Genomic DNA, 22,424 nt, shown 5'->3' with positions numbered 1-22,424 from the left:
ATAATAATTTTATTTAAATAATCAATTAAAGTTCTCAATTATAAAATTTGGCTAGTTTCAATACTTTTTTCAAAACAAAACTAAATTTACAACATTCATAATACAATACGATGTGCGTTTTTTATTTGCTCCTTGTAGATAGATACTTGAATCCTATAATATTGTTGTGGTCGTTCTATTTCCTATAGAAAACATGGCCACAAAGTATAAATGACTAAACTCGCATTTGTGTAAATAAACGTAGGCAACATGTACAAAAGTAATTCACGCGACGCTATGCCTTATATGTTAGTGAAACTGACATTTATTTGCATTTTTATGAGGCTTTCTATTGTATGGGTAACGAGTTATAGTAAAAATTCTTTGTGACATTTCATTTGTAATCATAAATAATTCTAGTCTATTCGAGTCATTTAACTAACTATCTGTATCTGGAAGAATAAAATTTAAAATCTCATTAATAGCGTTCACTGGTTTAGTTTAGTTTATAATATTCAACTGATAAGAAAATATTAGAATAAGTCCACCATATTTTAGGTATAACGTCTTACTGAATATACTTCGCGTACAAAATCCACAATCTCGTGGGACAAGATTAATATTAGCGAAACAAAAAGGGACTACACTTCTCAGAAATCTAAATTTAATAAAAAATAAGCGGTATTTTTTTCTTTCTTTCACTATGCCAAGGCCACTTTTCACTTCACTATTTACGAGTTTTTGTTAATTGTAGAAGTTGCTTTTTAAATATAGAAATATTTGATATTTTAATCTGAATAATAAAAGATACCAAAAAAATTATACTATTACTATCAGCCATTTTCAACTTGTATGTATCATATCCTATATGATAACAGTGATTATTTTAAAGAGATTAAATCACAGTAATTAAATAATACGCGTCGTTGATAAGTGTTACAAACCTGCTATGATTGTACCAGTAGGATATACACAAATGAAATGTTAAACGTAAACAACAACAGAGATTGCAACCCCCTTTACTTCTTAGCGCTTTATGGTTTGTCAATAAGCAATGTTATATAAGGCAAAAAGCCTTCCTATGAGGTATGTCGTCATTTGTTTCGAGCCTGTAAGCCAGTTTCAAGTTTGATTTGTGTTAATTTTTTCAGTATAATTTGTAGTAATCTATATATAAAAAGAAAATGGTGTTCGTTTGAGGCTCTTTCACGCTTAAACCACTGATTGTATCGACATGAAACTACCACCATTCGATGCGAAATTTTTCCTAGATGGTTTATGGCTATTTATTTTTTTAATTCCAACGTTCCTTCATTTTTTTATTTCTGTTTTACTTTTATGAAAATTTTTCCCGCTAATAAAAACAAAAGAGGCTTCCTAGAACCGCAAAACGTCAACATCTGTTAAAAACTCGATTTTCGAAATATTTCAATTTTCTTAGCGGGAAGTTAAAAAGAAGAATAATAAAAATATGAAAAAAAATAAAATAATGAAACATAAAATTTATTTTAATTCGTCCAGCAAAGCGGGCGCGAAACGGCTAGTTATAAATAAACAAATTTAATATCAATCCATTCGTCGTTCCTGAGAGTTTTTCCCCCACCACTTTGTATAACCAGCTGCCCACTGAAGTATTTCCGAACCAATTCAACTAAGGGTCCTTCAAGAAAATAGCGTACCAAAAGGCCGGCAACGCACTCACGAGCCCGCTGGCATTGAGAGTTTCCATGGGCGGCGTGACGGTATTACTTAACATGAGGTGAGCCTCCTGTCCGTTTGCCCCCTGTTCCATAAAAAAAGTGGAAGGATCAAATGGATTATGAAAACTTACTATGCGATGCGGCTTTTTAAGCGCGTAAAAAAAGAAAATTAATTCGCACCCGTTGTAGTGAGCGCCTACTAAACAATCATATTTGTAGAATAAGAAATCTGCATTTTAAAATTATATTATTTAAAAGTATTATATTACGTACCATTATGATGTTCTTTACGGTTTCAATTTAACCTTATTCCGTTGAAGTCAGCTTAAAATAGAGTAAAAAACTCTTTTTACTAGCACTAGCTGGTCGCAGTTGAGCCGCACGTTCTACGACTTCCTAGGGGAGCCACGCGATAAGTGAATTGTACGGCACACACGTGCTCCATTAATATATAGCTTACATAGCTTACAGCTTTGTTTTATACTTCAAAAAAATTATTTGACAATCAATTTCTCGGAATTTGTACGCTCATTTCGCTAATTGCAGTATTGCTGTGATGTTTATTCAAAAAGTGGCAAAAAAACCTGGTCTATAAAAATACAAACAGAGAGACTTCTATCTATTGTTTTAAATAAACTACCAACTATTTTTGAAGTGAAACTTCTTTAGGCGCATTAGGGTAAATTACGGATGAAATGCAATAATAATAATATTAGTGTCACGAAGATGTGCAGCGTTTTTGTCGAAGAAAAGGGAGAGAGCGATTGAGAGGGAATGAGAAGGGCGAATTACCTTATAGAAATTCTTTTTTTTTTTAATTAAAATTTCGTAAAGAGAATTTATGAACATTATTAATATCTCAAATGACGAATTGTGAATTAAAATGCCACGTGTTTATTAAAGAAGAAATAAATTAAAAAAATATAATTTGTATTAATTTTCGTTTTTTTAAATATTTTAATGACAATTAAATTCCTAACATAATAAATCTTCCTTTTTCCCTCCCTCTAAGTCTCGGAAATCTAAAGTTTTAGATTTATATAAATATGAACAGTACTTAAAAATTAGTTTGCCAAAGAAATTTCACTTCTAATTGTGTACTTTGTAAGCACGCACTTTTTTTTTTAAATGTTTTCTAGATAATTCCCCGACTATGTAGTCTTCGGAGGTATTAAATAACTTACGTAAATGGTATTGGTAACCCGGATGATTAACACTGCTACCTATTTCTTTTAACAACTTTTTGTATGACCTTTACAGCAAATTCCAAAAAGATGCCTCGTACTTTTATGCACATAGCTTGGTCAGTGTTATACCTGTCGTATACATACATTGGACAGTCGGTCAGAAAATGTAACACCGTCTGTCTTGCTACAAGGCAGCACTTTGTCTAACCCTGAACCTGTAAAGCTACAACAAGAATCCACCGTGACCTGTCAACATCTGGGTACTCAATCATAACTACCAACTATTACAGGAACTTAAGTATTTTCAAAAAAGATTAGGACATTTTTGGTCAGAAGAGGCGCTGTGGGAATACCAGGAAATACTGGTTATTTCTACATATTATTTGATCCCAATTCTACCGAGTGTTACTACGAGGGGTGGTTATCAATTTTATATGTGTATGTATATTTGTTGAAGCACAATGAAACGAAATTAAAAATCCATTACGTTCTCGAAATTCGAGAATCATACTTAGTCATACAACTGTGAATATTACCATTAATGTATAGAAAACTACAATACAGTATACAGACGCGTTATTAAACTTGGGTACTATTATATATTCTGTGGTTTAGCTGACAACTTTGAGATGATTATATTCGCAAGTTGAACCAAACTAAAGCGACTTGCCACACGCTAATAGTATGAAATTTCCTTGTACCCGTCAACTACAATTGTTACAAAGAACATATATAGTCAAAGCATAAACCGGTTTTGAAAATTAAAAATGTAAAAGTAAATAATAACGATTACGGAACGATACTGATTAATCCGGAACATTGCCAAATAAATTTGTAAAATACACGAATCATTCATAGTGCTAATGGGCTAACGGAATAAAAAATATAGTGATGTAACTTCTTCGTGATTCCTATGCTATTATTTTTGTCCTGTTTTCCTTACCACCTCCTTACACGCTATATAGTATATATACTAATAAGCATATACCTTTAAAAACAAACGTACATTCATCATAATTAGCATAAAGAACGTAAATGTTTTCAAATAATAAAAGAAATAGCGACAAGATATCTGATTTTTCGAACTTTGGAATCATATAGTTCTATGTATTTATGTAGTCTTAGGAAATTAATTAACGAAAGAATATAAAACCAGATAATACGTTCCACCAGCTACATTCGATAAAATTTCAATATAAATACTATAAAATAAAGTATCACAAACCAATTGTAAAAATAAAATAGAGTTTCCAACAGAATTCAATATCAATTTTATAATAAAGTTTCAATGTAACAACAGATTAGTTCTGAGAAACCATTATATTCACCGGCAATCTAAAATCGATCAATTCGTGGGAATCACAAAGTTTAGCAAACTTTGTTTTGAATTGTGAATTGGTACAAATTTGTGGAACGTGGCTCGCTGATATTAATGGCGAAATGACGACATCGCTTCTTGCTATCACCATTTAGGTGTTATATGTTATATGTATGTGTAACTATTTTGGCTTTTGTGGCAATCACATATTCATTCATAAAACATACATACATTATTCTAACAGTACTACACCAATACGATAATGTCGAAAACAAAAAAAAACAAATAAAATGAAACATATTATAACCACTTCAAATAATTCATCAATTAGACCTTTATGTATGAAGAATATTGGAGTATGATGATCGAAGCCTTCCTAGGTACACTTGTGACCATATGACCTTGATAGATGAAGTTTATACTTAATATTGCTGATATAAAATAGTGTACAAAACAATTTTAAATAAAATGTCGTGTTTGTAAAAAAATAAAAATATTTGCATCGGCCGGGAATCGAACCCGGGCCGCCCGCGTGGCAGGCGAGCATTCTACCACTGAACCACCGATGCTTGAGAAAACTTTCTAAAATGTGGAACAAATTAAATTACTTTATAAGTTACACAAATATACAGTATCTACAATATTCTTAACCTACATAGTTATAATATTAATTAAACTTTGATAAATCAAAAATTAAAACAAATTTTAAAAGTTTGGTCCCTGTGGCAGTATATATTTAATTCTGGCAGCATTTCCTCTATTGCGATGACACGTCGAGCGAGGAAAGCACCAGCTCTGGGGTCACCGGTACTATCTACCAGGCGCCAACTTAAATTTTTAATTAGCGCCTGTACACTTGAACCCACTGCCCAAAGACTCTACTCCAAAGGGAACAAAATCAAAGTTGTAGGAAAGACTTCTATTTGAGCCGTTTATTATTTTACGCCTACTCTGCGACCGCGCCAGGTTTTGGACTTGTTTATATAATTATATATTAAAAAGTGATGAATAGAAATTTTTAATTGGCCGGAAATCGATAAAAGATTGCTGGTTTATGTGTTAATAGTAACAATACATTTTTGTACGGATTGAAAGATTTGGATTCAAATGGTAAAAATATATTTTCCTTTTTATTAAAACTTATGTATGAATGATACTGGAGTATGATGAACGAAGCCTTACTGGGCACAAGTGTACATTAAAATTTTTCAGTATTTAGTATAAAATGTCTAAATTGTAAAAAAAAACATTATTTGCATCGGCCGGGAATCGAACCCGGGCCGCCCGCGTGGCAGGCGAGCATTCTACCACTGAACCACCGATGCTTGAGAGAATTTTACCAAATGTTTTATCACATTAATGCGTTGTAAGCAACCTGCCCAGGCTTGAATTTACCTTCTAACGTCAATTTTCAAAAAGTTGGTATGATCCTATTAGTAGAGTGCCCGAAGCATTCAAAACCGTAAAACCTCGGATTAGAGTTACAGTGAATGAATTAATATGATCGATGTGGGATATTGTTTTTTAAGCTATAAATTGCAATGTTTACCCATAATTTTTTTGTGCAATCCATTGTTAAAATAAAAAAAAAATATATTATGACAAATTAATGTTTGACCATATATTTTCACTTTAAACAGTATTTTATTTTATTTATATGTTAAATCTTACATGAGTAGTGCAATTTATAGCTTAAAAAACAATATCCCACATCGATCATATTAATTCATTCACTGTAACTCTAATCCGAGGTGAAAACCCCCAGGCGCTATACTATATTGGTAAATCTGAATTCCAAAACTTATTAGGTCACATCTCAATTACAGACCGCGCAAGGCTAGTAACAGTGAGGTCTAGGGAAGCCGGTCATTTGCTTAATGCTTATCCTTCGCATTGCCATCGGCCTTCGCTTACGATTGCCCATATACTCCCCATAAGTGTTCCTGTGGCTTTGAAGTAAGTAGCCATGGCGTCCATTACCAAAAGAGTGCAGGACGTTTTTATCGCAAGGCGCGCTTAACAACATCATATGCCGCTCTCTGGCCAGCTATTTTTGGAGCCAAGTGGCATTGCTAGTGACGATGGCAAGCGGTGGATGGGACGGGTTTTGGTATGGGATGCTACTTGTGTGGACACGTCAGCCCCGTCGCCACCTTCGACGGATAAGCAGAAAAAGCTTGCGCGGCCGGTGAGCAGGCGGGAAATAATAAACGGCTAAAATATAATAGTCTTTTCTCTAACTTCGATTTTGTTCCCTTTGGAGTAGAAACTCTTGGGCCGTGGGGTTCAAGTGAAATTAAAAATTTAAGTTGGCGCCAGGTAGATAATTCCGGTGACCCCATTGCTGGTGCTTTACTTGCTCGACGTATTATTGCAATACAGCGAGGAAATGCTGGCAGCGTTAAGGTACACTGCCACAGGGACCTAACTTTTTAAATTAGTTAAAATTTTCTAATTTAATAATTTTAATTATTATTAATATGTACGTTAAGAAAATTTTAAATACGTATAGAAGAAGAAAATTACCAAAATTCATTTAAAATGTTAAAATAATTTTCAAAAAATATATTTTGCATCGGCCGGGAATCGAACCCGGGCCGCCCGCGTGGCAGGCGAGCATTCTACCACTGAACCACCGATGCTTGGTCATTTAATGCTTAAATAATTAACTAAATCATGATATTATACTATAATGTCTTAATTGTACAGCTTTGTTTAATTTACTAAACAAATACAGCTTCTTTACACAACAAACATTCACACATAACACCGTAGTGAATCTGAAGGCGAAATGCTACTTTAGGTGGCTTTGTCGCTTATACTTATTAGAGAGAGATATCTAGCTGGTGCTAGACGCAGAAAAGTTAAGTAAATAAATAAATCAGTGGCGCTATAACCTTTTTAGGTCAGGGCCTCAGATTTTTGTATCTGTTTCATGATCATTTGTCAATCTAATAGGCAAATAGGCGATCAGCCTCCTGTGCCGGACACGCTCTCGACTTTTAGGGTTTAAGGCAAGCGGTTTCATCACGATGTTAATCTTCCGTTTCACCGTTCGAGCGAATGTTAAGAGCGCACATAGAAAGAAATCCCATTGGTGCACAGCTGGGGATCGAACCAACGACCTCAGGGATGAGCGTCGCAGGTTGAAGCCACTAGGCCAACGCTTCAATAAATAAATAAATATAGAGGAGCTAGAATGATATAGTAAGCTTTTATATAGACAAAGTATTAATGGCAGAGCTAACAACACTACAAGTGAATTATTACTTTGACATTTTGAATATTAGCATAAATCACAGTAAGCTAATAAGGCTCCAGCGCATTGACATTTACATGTAATCCATTTATCAGACTCGTCATGCTCGTCGCATTGATTTCATGTCAGCTATGTGCGATTAGACGCGTTGCTGGCTTAATCCCGGCTTAGCAGAGTAATTGAGGGTACTAATCGATCTTCGTATGTATGTGTATGTTATATTTAATGCCTTTAGAGTCGATGTTTGATACTTGAAGGTTAATAGAATCATTTGTCCATGCTTCGGGTTGTCTCTCTCCCTAAAATATGGCGAGGGGGCCGATGGCTGGCCATGCGTCATACTCGTGAACGGGTGACTTGTGGTGAATGGTTGGACTTGAATTCGTGTATGCGGTGATGTTAGTTTTCTACTATGTCAAATACATACGTGTTGTTTCCACGAGAATGTAAGTGCGTGCTCCTATTTGGAGAGATATATAGAGAGTTTATTGCCAGTTCATCTCGTCCGTTCTACGTCCTTGATTTGAGAACTGGCAGTAAATGTAAAATAAGAAACATTTAATATTTATTTCTTTATTGACGTTCATAAGTGTACATTGTGTTACCTACATTAATAATTAATAATTTTGAATTGGATCATGTTTTAAGAAATGGGCAGCAAGTAGTTATCATTCTTTTAGCTCTAATTACTCCTCAATGTAGGATATCGTATGTATTTTATACTTACAATAACTATAACACTTAGTACGGAGCTTCCATTCGCAGTGTAGCGTGTAATAAAGAAAAAACTTTACACATCATAAAAAAGGATGTATAGTTAAAAGAGAAACTGTATTAGTCCCCGAGGATTCCGTGTAGTGGGCAGTGAGTCTCTCCCATTTTAGGTTTTAGGTACTTGATTTAATAAATAGTACATAACCCTTACAATTATATAAATAAACTACTGTTGCACAAGAACAACACTTTCAGTTTCAGCATAGGACAGGTTTAGAAGATATTGCTTAAGTTTGTTCGTGAAGAAAGAGGGTAAAGATGAAAGGGCCTCTGAAAAAGCGTTGGGTGAAGAAAGTGCGTTTTTTTGGTAGGTTATAGGTTTGCGTTGTGTATGATGTGGTGTGTTCGGTGTTTGTTTTCGTATAGTTAGTATAGTATAGTTGTCTAACCGATGGAAGTTTTGTTTCATCGTACAATTTTGAAATTGCGTAGCACATTAAAAAGTCAGCAGTCATGTTCAGTCAGTCACTTAAAAATTTTCAACATATTTGTTAGTCACAGATATAAAATTACGCCACACTGTAGCCTCTTCTAAAGTCCATTACAATAATAGTTGTTATTATTAACGGATCTTTAAATAGTCAAAGCTTCATGTTCAAGCCAATGCAATTATGTAGTTAACAAATGAGATTACAGCATAAAGCTTATTGAATTGCTCGAGTAAGCAGCAATTGTATTGCTTCACGTGCTTTTTAACTAGAAGGTTCTATTTATTAAAGCCTCCGTGGCTTACTGATGCACGTGGTGTAATTTTTGCCCACGTTATAGTATACGTAATTTAGTAATAAAACTTTTATCCAAACCAATATGTTCTATTTTCAAATTTATGTATTGTTGTAACTCTTCCATTTTATGAAAAAAATTGGTTTGTATAAAAGTTTAATAAGAACAATTTTTAACCTTAGGAATCTATGACAAAAAAATATCACAGGAGAAAAAAGAAGAAGATTCTACGTTATTGGATAAATAATTAATTTCCATAAAAGTTTGGCTATTCCTCAATGAAAACTTCATCGTAGTACTCCGTCACCAACTATTGAATCGATTTGAACTTATCTAATTATCATAATTCGCACTCACACTATCGTATAATTCCGCTCACTATCCGATAGTTATCCACTTCGTAATTATACGAATAGCTGAAATCCTGAACGTATAATGACACCGCGACTCGCTAATTCAGATTTACAGCTCTAATGCGATTTTATTAGCTGATTTTGATACGTTGATCAATTATCATGATGTCATTTTGGTTTAATGTTTTTGCCTAATACTATAATGCAAATTGAATTCAAATCTAGTTCAAAATCCTAGATTCCTGTATATCCTATACCTACAGTAAGAGAGAACTGAAACCTGGAACTTAGGTATCGTACCTAAGATTAATATATAAGCTAGAGTCTTGGCGTGGAAATTGAATAATATAATTTTGAGTACGCGACATATTGTCGTTTATTCACAATATTTTTCATTAATACACAATTTTTTTTTTTCAAGATGTTCCAACTATAATGAGTAACCGTGTTGCTTTTTTAACAAAACAGATATTTAAGCATTGCAGCGACTTCAAATCCCACTACAGTTCTCCTACAACGGAGACTCTACGTCTATCACAACAAATTACAAAGTTTTATACTTAAATTTTAATTAATTTAAAGACCGGCAACGCACTCGCGAGCCCTCTGGCATCTGGTTTCCATGGGCGACGGTATCACTTAACATCAGGTGAGCGTCCTACACGTTTACCCCTGTTCTATAAAAAATACCTAAAGGGTTACATTTATAATCGTGAGATGAGATTGAATTTGTAACTCTTTTTTATTAATTAGAAAGATTCTTCTGTTTTTCACGTCAGGCGTTTGTTAGTCTTTGATATAAATCAATCAATAAATAAAAAAAGGCATTGCTTGAACAAGGCTTGTAATTTTCAAATTCCATAGTTGAAAAGCTCAACCTGCTAGATGCTACAATTTTCTCTCAAAACCTCATCTTAAATCCAGCTTACTTCAGTAAATTCTATACGTATCTTGAACATGCATGCTAAGCCAAGAAGTGAAAAATTATTATAACTCAAACGCTTTGAAGCCAGAAAGTATCATATCTATTTGGATATTACTGAGAAAAATCCCCTTTAAATTTTTATCTCGAGTGTCACCTGAATAAAGTTTGAACGTAAAACTTCCCTGCAGGTAAAATTTTCAAGTTATATACTCGCCTTTGATGAAGTCACGTGCTGCGTCAGGATTTTACTGCAGATGTATGATTTATGTAAACCACTTTAAGAAGTAGCAATCAAATGTCATTGAAGCTTTTATATGTATACACGATAGAGAAATACGTCACTTTGTGTATTTTAATAAATTATTTTTTGCTTTGGCTTACATTGTTTTTCCTACAATAAAGTTCACAAAGAGCAGTGTTGGCCTAGTAGCTTCGGCGTGCGACTCTCATCCCTGAGGTCGTAGGTTTGATCCCCGGCTGTGCACCAATGGACTTTCTTTCTATGTGCACATTTAACATTTGCTCGAACGGTGTAGGAAACCGGCTTGCCTTAGACCCAAAAAGGCGTGTGTCAGGCATTGGAGGCTGATCACCTACTTGCCTATTATATTGAAATGATCATGAAACAGATTCAGAAATCGGAGGCCCAGACCTTAAGAGGTTGTAGCGCCACTGATTTATTCATTTTTTAAATTTCACAAAGAAGAGTGCTACTTTAGATGAATTACAATCTAGCCTATACAATAATTATGGCTAATAAGTAATATATAGACTTAATTTTCTACAATTCTAATGAATAGCTTAAACTAAGGTAATGTTCATTAACAGTGTTAGTGTATTATAATGTTTTGACACTATGTCCGTGTGTACGATACAGCTCACTTGTATATTCCCTATAATAGGTTAATTAACTCAAAAGGTTTAATTCTCTTTAGGCGTTATTCCTGTTGTGTAAGTTTGATTGCCTCAGCATTCACATGTTATGTGGCACTTAATTTTTTTCACAAAAATGAATATAAATTATTATTTACATACTCGATGCAGCCACGACTGCTCACTTATCGTCTAATAATGTCAGTCACGTAATAATTTCCCATTTATACGTAAATCAAGTTAAATATATACAAATAGATAAATTAAAAAGGTAGTAATCCTGGTACTCGCCAAACCCCACCGGTCCGTTTTTCATACTTGGCTTCGCAGTGTTACTCGGAGGTGTTAATAGGATTTAAAGAAAATCTAATTAGCTAGCAGAGAGAACATAAAAACCGCAAATATGTACTAATAACAAAAATGTACAGTAATTTTATAGTATAATATGCAATATGCAGAAAAAAATCGAATTAAATTATTACAGCTATCTTCACAAGACTAAGCAGTCATTGTGAAATTTTGTTTGAAACCTCAGATTTGTTTAATAATTCCCAATATAGCTTCTTACGGTTAAATTATTTTAATAAAAAAATATTAATCAACTCTTTTAATTAAATACAAGGTACGCTTTATGATTTTAACCTAAGCAAAAGCACAAAATGTAAACTCCCTTTAATAAACCTCCTACAGCGCAAAACTTTTCCGCTTATCTTACATAGTTGTATGCAAACAACAGATAAGCTAAATAGCATAAAGAGGAAAATTTTCATATTTAGTTCACTTACAGTGCAAGTACTAGAAGTGTAGGGAGCGAACTTCGATAATTAGTATATTATACAAAAACTGCTTATACAATATTAAGCCATACAAATGAGTAAATGTACTTTTTAGGAACGAAAGGAGATAGTCATAATATGTACAATTTAGGTTAATATTTAGGATACGTAAACATTAATTTTAACCAGCGCTTAAAGAAGAATTTAAAAGTTTTATAAAAAATGTGCGTTCTTGATCTCATATTAATTCTTTGTTTATTTTATTGTATTATAACTTTCGCTCTTGCACTTTTTGCATTTTTATACTTTCTTTACGCCTGGAAGAGATCGTTTAGTTGTGATGTTTTTCTGTTTATTAATAGAAATTCAAATAAACCAGTTTAAATAATATTTATTTTAAAACATATTTGACAGTCAAATGCATATATTAAAGTAATTTTGAAGAGACCACAGATATTTAGAAAATATACCTATAGATAATATGTTGTAGGGAACATCTTACCTTAATTTACCTCAAGATTCCCCTTGTATTAATTAAATTAAATATCAATATCACGCTTCACAGTTTCACCTCAGTTCCACCCCGGTGACAACTAATTAATAAGGGCTAAATACTGAATTAACTCATTAATTTTACTTTTGAATTACTTTTTCTAGTTTGGCGGTTATAGTATATATTTTATGACACAATTTTTCTCGTTAAACATTATTTTGGTTTAGAAGTATTAGTCTGGAATATTTATGACTAAAAAAAAGGGTGAGTGTACTTACACGCACCCTTTTTTACATAAGTATGTAGGCGGGTAAGAAGTTATGCTTCTTTGCTATTATTAAAAATAGTTTTTGATTGCAACCAAATAATAATTACAATTAAATAATCAAAGACTGGAAAAGGAGTCATTACAAATATTTATTATTATTCTCTTATATTAAGTGTAACATAAATTCTATTATTATTCGAATGTTGTTTTCAAACTATGTACAATACCATAGCATCTTCCGTGGGCAACTTCATACTGATAATTTTGTGTCACGGTGCGCGCGCATCGTATAATTTCACTCTCAAAAATTTTTCATAACGCGCCTAAAGAAGTATAATTTATAACTACGTGCTATAATAATAATACAATTACAAATGCATTTAATTGCGGCTATAATTTAGCATTCGATAATGGTTGTTCTGTTGTTGTTATATTAAAAAAGCAATATCCGTACCACAGGGACCAAACTGTTTAAAATTGTTTAAATTTTCTTTTATTATTTTATTATTACTATGTAGGTTAAGATTATTGTAAATACATATATTTGATTGTTATGATCAATAAATATTAGTTTAATAAGATATAATAGTTTTATAGATCCTAGTACAATCGTGACATCAAAACCCATGAAGTTCTACACCTGAGCCAAATAAATTACACCGAAACCAATATGAAAATGTGAAAATTAAAACACACAATAATAATTTTTCCTTTAAAAGGACCCCCTAGGCCTCCACCAATTTCAACGACAATTAAATGTAAGCATTAATTAAATTGCCCCCCCCTCACACCTCCCCCTGTGCCCAGCGTCCTTCTGCCTTATTTCCCTTTTGCTTATTCAGCAGGGTGTGTATGAGATCGGTGGTACATGGAACTAGAAGAGACAAAAAGGGACGTTTTTACATACAAACATTGTATCGTTAAATCGTTTTTCATTAAAAAAAACAACGTGGACTGTATTTAATTTAATAAGCAAGGAACTTTTTGCACTTTTATTAATATAGACCAAAAATCAAAGACAAATGTTATAGATGCAAAATTTTATAGAACAGGTGACAAACGGGCAGGAGGCTCATCTGATGTTAAGGCCCATGAACACTCTCAATGTCTGAGGGCTCGCGAGTGTGTTACCGGCCTTTTTAACTGACGTAGTTGGTCTACTAATTTTTAAATATAGAATTGCCAAATCTGTGCAGTCCAAGTATGAGGTAAAAAAAGTACGTGCGTACAAAGTACACATGTCAGAAGTGAAACTTCTTTGGTAAACTAATTAATATTTTTACAAATCTAAAACTTTAGATTTCCGAGCCTTAAGGTATTTCACCCTTCTCACTCACTCTCAATCGCTCTCTCCCTTTCGAAAAAAACGCTGCACATCTTCGTGACGTTCCCTGTAAATTTTACCCTCATGCGCCTAAAAAAGTTTCACTTCACAAACATATTTCAACAAAAAAGCTAGAACAGTTCCTTTGTTTCAATATTAATATCTTACGCATTTGCTGAAATTACTTACCTGTTATGTTAGAACATCCAGTTTCTATACAAACGTGTAATGTTAAGATTTTATTGTAGGCAATTTACGGTGCGATATACAGTCCCTTTAACGCGGACCCCTCGTATAATTTCGATTGTGGTGCTGCTAAGAAAGAAACAATGTTAATAATGTAATGTGCGGAAAAATTGCGCATTTCGTTTACCTAGAATTTTACGCAGGTGTATTTCTTATATGTGTATATTAAGGTCGCTAAGCTACGGTTTCCTAGAAAAGCGGTTGTTTTAACGGCCGTCATTTTACGGTTGTTAATAACGGCCGTCTTTACGGTGGCCACGCTGTGGTTTCCTTGTAATGCGACCGTATTCAACCGTAGTCACTCACGCGTTTGGTCGTGCACTGGTAAAAAATGGACGATTTGGACATAGCATTATTAGGAGGATGATGAAGAGTCATCAGAAGACGAAACAAAGCGTTTGAAGGAGAGTTGCTTCACAAATTTTGCTTCATCTGAGCTTGTATGTACTCTTTGGATTTGATATTGTACAAAGCTTCATTATTTTTAACAAAATCAATTAATTGTTCATCATTTTCGCTCGTCCAAGTCATTGTATTAATTAAATATGTGCACTGCTACACGCGAAAATCGTTGAACTACTGTTTATCACCGCTATGACGGCCGTCATGCAAATGACAGCACCGATATTTGACATTACGGTGACACTCAACGTTCTTTAGAAAACCTACTCCGATGTTATTTATAGACAACGTATGGGTGACGTCACCTAACGTTACATTACGGCCGTTAGATAACGCCACCGCTTTTCTAGGAAACCGTAGCTTTAGATGCGGAAATGTTGGAGAGACTGCGTGTGCCAAATAATCACACTCGGCGTGGTAAGCGGTCCCAATTGCTGGCAGTGCCTCGGGCGCGTAATTTACTCAGAGAAGCGCCGTGTACGCGTGTCTTGCGCACCCTAAATATTATTGCTTGTCAGACAGATATATTTAGTTGTACCTACAGTGTACACTGGCTGAATTCACAAGAATTGCATTATTTATAATAAGTTATAAAAAGGTTTAGATTTTATGTTTTCTTCATTTGTTTAATTTTTATATTTATAAGTTTTCTATTGTATTAGTATTAAGTTACTGTATAAAATAGGAAATAAATATATTGTATTGGTAGACATAAAACGTATGTTATACGAAACATAAAATGCCTTTCGTTTGATTGTAATTGGTCATCAAAGGGATCGTATCGGGTGTCTATGATTGGACTGAAGATGCCGATGAGCAATCGTTGGTTTCACATTATTCTTGTTAATCTGTATGTATTTTATTCACATATAGCATTAAAATATTATGATTATGTTTTTTTCGCTGGTCCTGGAACCTCCATTTTCAAAATTTGACAAATTTATATTTAATACATACTACAAAACTGTGCCGAATTTTAGCGTTATTATAAGCATGATGTGAGCGTCTTTTTGATTAAAAATTGCCTTTATTTATTATTATTATTTATTTATTAGAAAACAAACACACAGAAAGTAGACAATACATAAATGACATGAGTACCTACTTAAAATTCAGTAAAAAAGGTTTCAACTAAAATAGTCTAGAACAGTGTTTCCCGACCTTTGTCTCTTATAAAACTAGATGGGTTTTAGCATAAATCATTGGAAATTGTCAACGTAATTCTTATAACTATAATAAAAAACTGAAATTCCAAATAACTTAATTAATCCCTCCGCCCCCTTAGAATAAAATTGCCCCCCTGTGTGATGTAGGCATCACATTAGAAGAGTCCAATCTAGAAGATAGATAGATGAAAGCCTTTCATATTTGTTGATTTCTTGAAATTAAATTTATATATGCTCAAAGTAATGTACTTAAAAGATGTGTCTTAGTATTATGAAATATGAGCGAATCCTCAGCAAAACGTTTCTAAGGGAATATTAACTTGCGATAAGTAACTTCGCCACAAAATCTGAATATAAATGTTAATACCATCTCATCCATACTTTCAATTCAGCTTTTGAAAGATTATTATAATTTCCACTGAATCCTTTCAGAAGTTACTCTTTTCAAACTTGGTGAATAAATATTTCAGTGTTTAAGTTTTATGTCCTTTTGATCTTTAATGTATCTTTATAAAGCAAAAAGTCATACACACCTCATTTAATATCAGTGCATCTTGTAGAAATAATAATTAAGTGTGATTATCAACCCTGATCAAATTATTATTATTTAGAGTCTGGCTAATGAAATAAGATAATTGAATTATTTGAAAACTTTCGGATGGCAACACAGAATGTCATTGAATTTCCTAGGTAAGTATGATTTATTGTCTTGATACTTCATGCAATTATTCGTTTTTATTTCAAGTAAATATTTTTTCCGAATAGTTAACAGGTATAATAGCCTAAACTTTGTTTTATTTGATATATTATTTCGTTTCTTTCGCAGGATTTGATTATTCCGAATAAAGTTGTGTTTAAATATAGTTTTCATTTTCCATGCAATGCTAGTCATTTTAAGTATCAATAGTAAAAGACTAAATACGTATAGTATTTAATTTCATGGAAATACAGTTACTATCAATGTAAAAAATAATAAAATAAAATCAAGTATCAAGTAAGTTTAATCCACAAAATATATAAAACTTTCAGGGAAACCCTACTATTTTTTTTTTAATTTGCCGCGCTTTTTCGTTATCATCTTTCATTAGCGTATTATATATGTTACGAATAAAACATGTACAAAAAATAATTGAATCAATTTGTTTCACATTTTCTTAACGTAAACTGTGATGTGGTTCAAATGTAGACACATACATACATTTTTCACACAACCATGATATTTTTCTTTAAACCGTTTTCAGTTTTAATATAACAAAGCGGAAACAACAGCTGCTCAGTACCAGCTTGTAAGCGTCAGCTTGATATATTGAAAACTAAAAAGGTTAGCATTTTAAATGACTGAACATTTTAAAACGTCACGATATTTTTCATTTAACAATAGAACGTTTTTCCTCTAAAACCTGGAATTGATTATTTTTATTGATAAACAAGCTGCCACCGCGAACTTCGTTTCTCCTTAATGTGATTTTACTTAGCCTACCTTTTTAATACATACCAACATGGAACATGTTTTTCTGGAATGAAAACTTTTTAGGTTTTTCTGTGAATTTTCTCTATATAAACCTCAGAGTTAAATTATAAGTATTTAATTTACAAATAATTGGGTTGATCGTAGAGGGGTGAAAATTAAGGGTTGTATGTAGTTTTGTATGCTGTATCATAAAAAAATAAAAAGGAAGAATTGTATCTTACAAAATAAAAATATAGGGGTGGACCCACCCTTAAACTACTTACTTTTACTATCTATCTTTCAAACCCTTTAGTATATTGTAGCCATACCAACCAACCCATATAGTAGCCTATTCTCAGACTTACTGAATATAGCCGTTTCGGAGGGGTATGAGAATGAACATTATGACACTAGAATTTTATATTTAAGATAGAAAACCAATTAAAATAATCAACTCCAAATGTCGCAAATGCCCAACAGACTCAAGAAACTTTCAAGTAAAAACAAACTCAATATTATAATTTCATTTGTTTAATGTAATGACCAGCCACTACGGGCAACGTCCTTAACGATTAGTGGCTCAAGAAACAAGAAAGTAGCGTAAATGGGGCCACGTGTTGCGCCATGACCTCATCCACCTTATTCAATTAATTATGATAAAATCCAGGGTTAACGGAAGGGAAATTACGGTAAGGAGTGAACGGGTATTGCGACTGCGAAAGAGTTGCATCTGGCACAGGACAAGACACGCTTCACGAAACTGACGACCAACTAAACATCAAAAGACGGTATTAGATTTAATGACAAATAAGCAATACAACTTGAAAACTCCCTAGTCAATCAACAGACACGCTAACGCCTAACATGGTAAGTTTCTTTTCTTAATTAAAAGCCCGTTTAAAAGTCTATATAACTATCGTAGGCGCAAGCTACGAAAAAACTTCGCTACAAAAAGTTTACTATTACGCAAGACACAGATACATTACTGTTTTGTTTCTTTCGTCATTTGTCTGCCGTCTGTGCCTGACACACGTCATCGATCTTTGGATTAAATACATACGAAGATTAACTTATATAAGCAAGTGTTAATTAATCACATGGAAAGTCCATACCTCTAATACCTGCGATCTGAGTGTCGTAACCTCATACATTATAATAACCAGCGACTCTACAACCTTTTAGATCTGGGACTCAGATAATACCGACATGCCTTAAGAGGACAGAAAGTCCATTGGTGCACTCAGAAATGTAAGTCGCAAGCTGAAGACCTAGCCTTAACTGCTCTAATACAACACAACACAAATATTCCATTACATATTAAGAAAAACAATAGTAGAAAATAAAAGAAAGTATTCTTAGCGCACTGATGCCCCATTCGTCGAATTCGTTTCATTCTCGCCGGGCTGTCGTATAGAATACTTACCAAATAATGACGTCATCTGTTAAAGTAAATAGAAAACGAACAGAATCCATCCGGGATTCACAGTACACCGCTTTCTATAAACCTTCTGAAAATAATACCAGAAAAAATGTCTTAACAACATAACTAATCCAAACGAAACTGATCTTTATTCGTTTCGAATAAGGATTACTCTACGTTTACGACGTATCGGATATATGCGTATTAATTTGCGTAATGTATGCGTTACTTCAGAGCTTTATTACAATTTAAGCGATGTAACAAATTGTGAAACGTGCTAACGCGGATTCTGCACACGTTGGTACTTTGTTTGGTACTCCTTTCATCCACCAACTTTCGTGATATGTTATCCCTTTATTACAGGTACTTTTGGCAACTTTTGTCTTTGTTTAATGGGTCTGCTTTGTTATGTTTATCCAACGACAAAAATAAGTGAAGTATATGTAGGCCCCAGGCCAATTAAACCATATAGGTGAATTTTAAGGTAAAAAGATTATTATCGTGTATCAAATCGATGCAAGATACGGATATTGTTTCATTTGTGTTCTACTACCACTAACGCGCTAGCGGCGCTACACCCTCCTTTAGGTCTGGGCCTCAGACTTCTGAATCTGTTTCATGATCATTTTTAAATCTTATAGGCAAGTAGGTGATCAGCCTCCTGTACCTGACACACTCCATCGCGTCGACCGTTCCTTCACCATTCGAGCTAATGTTAAATGCGCACATAGAAATAAAGTCCATTGGTGCACATCCGGGGATCGAACCTACGACCTCAGGGATGAGAATCGCACGCTGAAGCCACTAGGCCAACACTGCTCCTTTACTATTATTAGATAAGAAAATCCTCACTCTTATAAACAAAAAAAAACACAAATTCCAACAGCTAAAAAACCGACTTAATATTAAAATATGATTACTAAGCCTTTAAATGAATCTCCATTTAAGCATAAAGGACCGGGTTACATTCCCAAGTAATAAACGTTTAATATTCCATCACAAGGCTCACTGAACCGTAACGAAGATGCAGATTCCTTTGGGATAAGTATTAGAAAAATATAAGAGACTGATAACGTCTATCCTCGGAAAATTTTAAGCCCCAAGAGTTTTACGGTATTTTAACAAATTTAACGAGCATATTTACTTGAATGCACAGTTCTAAGGATGCGTGATGTAATATTCAGTCGATGTGGAAACCTTTAACATGTGTATAAAATTGTCTTAATTTAAGGCAGAATCTAAACGGTCAGAAATGTCAGATTCAAAGTTACTAATAGGAGACTGACATATCGTGGCGTGGGGAAGATCATCCATCCATAGTTTTCTTTTTAATAAATTGTCTTTGCACTATACACCAGCCTAAATTCAGACTATTAAGTAATTTAAATCAAATCTAATTTATTAATAGGATTTTCAACATATGAAAGTGTCCAATAACACTACTTACACATACCGGCAAACATCTTGAACAAATGTCCTTGCCAGCGCAGAAGCGATTTTTAGGTATCACTGGGAGGGGGCGGGAGAGTGACGTGTCGATCGCGTGATTGGTAAATCAGTTGACGTTTGTGTCTCAGACGCGCAAACTTTCCCCCACTCCCTTGTTTAATGGTCAAGAAATTTGCCGGTATCTGTACAGTCTTAAATAAGGCGTAGATTTTTTTTATATATTGTCTTTTCACTTAGACATCATTTAACATATCGATTTAGTCTAACTTTAGACTAATAAGTAAGTTAAGTATAACCTAATGTACTAAAAACTAAATTTCACATAAGATTGTGTCCAATAACACTACTTACAGTGTCTATGAAGAAGACACTCTGTTCTTGTGCATCTTTTTTACTTACCATTCATAGTTAAAAGTTATATTTTATATTACTTTTTATATTGTTAGGATTGGATGGTCTTTGTCTATGCAACAAGATTTTTAACTCAACCTGCCCTGGTATTCTGATAATCCGTAATTTCAACTCGCAACTCATTCTACTAACGTAACTTCCTTTGGTGACTGACTTCACTTTTGGATTCTCTATTCAGTCAAGCAATAAATTGCCAAGTGAGTTGTTGTCTTTGAATATCGTGATTAACCCATTTTATTTGGAAAACGTAGAAATTTAAAATTTATCTTTTAAATAAAATATTTACTATTTTAGTTTATTATTCGATTATTTAAGGGTATCATTATTAATGCTAATATTAGCAATCATTGGCAACTAAAAAGTTAGCACAATAAAAATTACTACTGTTTATTGTGCTAACTTTTTAGTAAAGTTTACATGTTACTATGAGCAGTGATGACCTAGTGGTTTCAGCATGTGACTATCATCCCTGAGGTAGTAGGTTCGATCCCCGGCTGTGCACCAATGGACTTTCTGTCTATGTGCGCATTTAACATTCGCTTGAACGGAGAAGGAAATCATCGTGAGGAAACTGGCTTGCCTTGGACCCAAAAAGTCGACAGCGATCACCTACTTGCCTATTAGATTGACAAATGATAAAAAAACAGAAACAAAACCCTAAAAAGGTTGTAGCGCCATTGATTTTTTTATTTTTATTTTTTACATGCTCCTATACACCAGTACATCGTTAAAAGAAATAAGCGTTGAGCCAATCTATTCGCAATTCACCTGAGGGCACTCTGGATCATCAATCCGATAGGAAAGCTCATCTTATTAAGCTTTATTTATTTTGCTCCTGTGTTTCAGATCCTGTTGCTTACACTTAATAGTTCGATAAAGTTTTTCGAAATGTAGTTGAAAACAACGTTGAAGTTTCGCGAATTTATGTAACAGATTTTTTCATTAAGAATTTTTTTCATAATGTGAATAACATATCTGACTGGTAGCCGGTTCCAGCTTCAGCTTCTTTGGTATTGTAGCATCTATAGCTTCGATCCATCGAGTTTTTGATTTTGATTGTCACAGACATAAAAAAATACAAAATGTATATAAAATTAGTAATAGAATTATGATGCAGTGTATGCTTTCCATTGAAATAACATATTATTCCATATTTACATACAACTCAATTAAAATATACAGTGAAATTATTTTAATATTTGCGAACTGGCTACTGTCAGTTGCTCACAGAGGAAGAATAAGGTTTAAGAGTCGCATTTTAGTACTATGCTTAAATAAGAAAAGGACAAATTTTAATATTATAGTTGTAGACATTCATGTGGTCCAAATACGTTGTGGTCCACAATACTAAGGCATAAGTCTGTCATGTGGTCGATTTTGTTCGAGGGCATCGAGATGGTACATTTGTTTTTTGGTTTAAAACCAACGAGCCTTGGAAGCTATTAAACATATCAACTTTAAACGTTAAAGATTAGATGTATTTTCTCATAACGGTAACTCCTATTAACGATCACAATTATAGTTACAATCAAAAGTTAGCCTGTAGACCGTGCCAGAAACAACATTTTCACAACAAAAGCCCACACAGTAATTATCAAGTTTTGAACGAGACACTTCAAAGAGAAAAATTGTTGCAATTTAAACAAAAACGCGTTTAAACAAATTGGTACTGAATAGAGAAATTTAAATGGGAATGTTTGGAGTGGCAGTTAGTCAGCGTATATTGCCATAGGTCAGTGTGTCGGTGACAGGACAATGTCGAATGTGTTGAAATATTTTTACGTCATGCGAGGAATTTGATGTCATTTTGTTCGGAATTTAAGTTGGCGTTCACAAGCCGTTCGACTTATTGATTTCGTCATTATAGTCTCTGGGTATACTAGAGGACTGTAGGGTTGTTACACTTCACAAAATATTGTTTTCTATTT

The 22,424-nt window shown here is 33.5% G+C and overlaps 3 non-coding genes across 3 annotated transcripts; all 3 read right to left on the bottom strand.

The window, feature by feature from the left end:
• Nucleotides 1-4,682: 4,682 nt before the first annotated feature.
• On the bottom strand, nucleotides 4,683-4,753 carry Trnag-gcc. The gene has a single exon. It is a non-coding gene; the product is annotated as a tRNA-Gly (tRNA).
• A 685-nt stretch (nucleotides 4,754-5,438) lies between these two features.
• Trnag-gcc lies at nucleotides 5,439-5,509 on the bottom strand. The gene has a single exon. It is a non-coding gene; the product is annotated as a tRNA-Gly (tRNA).
• Nucleotides 5,510-6,755: 1,246 nt separating this feature from the next.
• Nucleotides 6,756-6,826, bottom strand: Trnag-gcc. Its single transcript has one exon. It is a non-coding gene; the product is annotated as a tRNA-Gly (tRNA).
• Nucleotides 6,827-22,424: the final 15,598 nt, after the last annotated feature.

Source organism: Pieris napi, chromosome 10 (assembly GCF_905475465.1).
Source record: "Pieris napi chromosome 10, ilPieNapi1.2, whole genome shotgun sequence".
In the NCBI taxonomy this organism is placed as follows: Eukaryota; Metazoa; Arthropoda; class Insecta; order Lepidoptera; family Pieridae; genus Pieris; species Pieris napi.
This window is presented reverse-complemented; position numbering and strand designations above follow the sequence as displayed.